Source organism: Trachymyrmex septentrionalis, unplaced genomic scaffold (genome assembly GCF_001594115.1).
Source record: "Trachymyrmex septentrionalis isolate Tsep2-gDNA-1 unplaced genomic scaffold, Tsep1.0 scaffold196, whole genome shotgun sequence".
NCBI classification, from domain to species: Eukaryota; Metazoa; Arthropoda; class Insecta; order Hymenoptera; family Formicidae; genus Trachymyrmex; species Trachymyrmex septentrionalis.
The window spans coordinates 1,177,295-1,180,598 of NW_017305135.1; the positions used below are offsets into that span (position 1 = coordinate 1,177,295).

Consider the following 3,304-nt stretch of genomic DNA (forward strand, 5'->3'; position numbering starts at 1 on the left):
CCCCTTTACAGCCGTTTTATCGACAATTGTATTTCTTGCTACGTATTTCTTGTTTCTTTCGAAGTTCGTTAACTTTTATTTCGGGCGACGTAAAACCGGATTAGGCCCGATTGCACCAACTTACTTTGATTTTAAGTCAGGCTTAAAACTTTTTCTGTCTTTGTTTTTTTTTTTTAGCATTAAAACGAGACAGATAGAGTTTTAAGTCTTAAGAGTTTAGAGCTTAAAGTCAAAGTGACATTAATTGATGCAATTGGGCCTAAAAAGCAAAAAGACAAGATGTAAAAAATAGCAAAAAGCAAGAAACAGAAAACAAAAAGCATATTGTAGAATAGGCTTTAAAACGCTTACGGTGAATTTCGCACTATACTATATCAGTGTATATTAAAAGCTGTTTCATTTATAAAATATCTCAATGCAGTGATACAATATAATCATCTTTGACAATGAAATGATACACGTACATTTTAATTATTAAATAACATGACAATATCATTAATAATATTGTTAATCGTTCAAAATATTTATAACTTTGATTATTTCATGCAAAGCAGCTTTTATTAGTACTACTAATCTAGTGTTGTGCAAAGTGACCGAATTCGCAATTAGTTTCTGATATAGGATTTTTTAAATAATTACTTAACAATATCAAATAATTAATAGAATAGTAATAGAAAATAAGATAAAATTTAACACACGGAAATAAACCAAAATGTGTGTTTATTTTATATAGATATAAAAAAAACAAAATAAAATTTAAGAGAAATAAACGAAAAGGTTTTGTTTATAATTTATAATTTATATGAATGTTTTTAAATGTTGATCGATGGGATATGTGTCTAAAATATTTGACACTTTATTTATATATATTTTGTATAGTTAGAAATATTATTTAAAATAATTTTGTCAGTTATTGAGAGAATAATAATTACTGCAGATTAACTGAAATTTGATCGCTCTTAATGATTGATGTTCGTTATTATTCTTAATGATTGATTGTTCGTTATTTTTAGTCGACCTTTCCTGAATTGATGTCCAGGAATAGGATAAAAAAATATTTTTGAAGAGAATTATTACCCAGTAAAAACGAGAATGGATTAAAATGGACTGACATGTTTTCCTACGAATGCGTATTTTAAATATTGAATACTTTTTTTTGGATTTAATTGGATTCAATTAGATTCAATTGAATGCAGTTGGATTGAAAAACCGCATTTCCTATTCCTATAATTTTGAATTGAACAGTAATGTGTGTGCACAGAAAAAGCTAATATTATTTTTAGATTGAAAGGCATAGAGATATGCAAATAAATGAATAAAAATGCATTCAGGATTGAAAAGCGTTTATTTTAACATGAATCAATTATTTCTGAAAATCTGAATCCATTTCAATTCATTTCAATCCATTCTCGTTTGCTGGGTAACGAATAAATTCAATAAATTGAAATGTATTTTACATAACTTGCTTTTTGTGACGATCATTAGATTAATGCTTCATTTCCGTCAATGTAAATTAACTATCTCGTTAATTTATTTTTCATTTTTTTTTTCTAGTTTTTTTAAAAGTAAGAAAAAGATGGAAAATAAGTTACACCGAGATTAACGAGATTGGAGAAGATAACAAGCATAATAAGATTTCAATTAAATCTCAGATAAACACACGATTATCTTTTATCTGAATTAGATTCTGTTTTTGTCTCCGAGTATTATTATCTTCGTATGAACAATCACGTAAACATGAACGTGTCATGCTGGTGATTTTTATGATTTCATCCGCAATGATATTAACATCAAGAATTACGAGTCATTGCATTGTTGTAAACTTGCCGAACGTTTTCCAAAGAAAAATTTATCTTATAAATGCGTTTTTACTTGCCTCTCGTCTTCTTATAGGTAACTCTTTTTTTACCATTCACAAAGTCCAGACATACGATTTATTACTTTGTCACAAAAAAGAGAGGGGGGGGGAGGGCTAGAGAGAGTTTGAGAAAGTATAATAGAATATTTAAATGAGTACCGCATCACGATTCACTAATGTGACGGTTGAGCAATTTATGTTTATATCGCTTGAAAACGATTAGCAAATTGATTAACAATTTTAATGTAAACAATTTTTTGCAACAGGATTACGTAAAACAGGAAATGATTTTGCGACGAAAGATGGTAGAATCAACAAACAAATTAAATCGCTTGTCTCACAGAATCTCACTAAAATGAAACGTGTACGTGTCGCAGCAACAGAAAAACAAAGTGATATTGATGTGATATAAAGTGATAAAAACGCGGTCCAGTCCAGAAATTGGTACGTGGTAGGTATATAGACAATTATATACAAAAAAAAGTTTATCAGTAAAATAAAAAATCTACGAAAACTATTTAATTACAACTTGGAAGAATAATTTTTCTTGATTCGTAAAATACTTTTATCACATAAACGTACACACACTTTGGGTAATAATAAAAAAAATCAATTTTGCATGTAGTTTAAACACTTTTGTAATTTCCGTGAGAAAATTACGGACAAGTGTTAAAATGAATGATGACATGAATGGGAACATGTTTTAAGAGAGAGATTTATAAATGAAAAAGAGGAGCATTTTTACAATCCGATTTTTGGCAAAAAATGTATGGTAAGAATATGAATATTTAATAATACATCATGCCGTATGTAGATATTAATGTCAACCTTTTTTGTTACCAAGAAAAAAAATAATAAAAAAAAAACAACGTTCTCAGGAAAAGACGTCAATAAAATTTCGAAAAGAAGGTATAACTTTCACTGTTTTTTTGTGACCGTTAGAGGATGCATTTCTCTGAATTAGTTTTCAAATGATTAAAGCTTGAAGCGTAACTGACAACGATAATTCGCTCCTTTCCTTTTCGACTCCTTTCCTGGGTATATACAATTCCATGAAATTCCTTTCTTTTCAAGATACAAAGAAATTCTTTGAAAATGACATTCTAGCTTTTTCAGGTAGTGAAAACTCTGAACTAGTCAAAGAGGAAGGGAATTGTACGAGAACGTTAACAAGGACGGATGTCCATTTTAGAAAAGGAAGGAAAGAGTCAACGGGCGATCAGCTGATCGCCACCGCGCTGTTCCTCCACAATTTTGCCATGGCACGTGATTTTTTTTCGACGGTCCGAAGCAACCGTGATGTCAGGTAATAAGAAAGATGCCCCACAGAACGTCCACAGATGGAAACGAAACTCTCGACTTAACGGATATTCCTTAATAGTGAATTTCAGAAAATTTAATCGCGCATTGAGAAATATCTATATATATATATATATATATATATAT

At 29.4% G+C, this 3,304-nt stretch overlaps 1 protein-coding gene across 1 annotated transcript in view; it reads left to right on the forward strand.

Moving 5' to 3' along the window:
* The window catches only part of LOC108747244 (pantothenate kinase 3), a 10,030-nt gene that overhangs the window by 924 nt on the left and 5,802 nt on the right, over positions 1-3,304 (forward strand). The window contains exons 2-3 of the mRNA XM_018484610.1: positions 2,125-2,309; positions 2,975-3,164. The gene's annotated coding sequence lies outside the window, so the exon portion shown is untranslated. The remainder of the gene's footprint in view (positions 1-2,124; positions 2,310-2,974; positions 3,165-3,304) is intronic.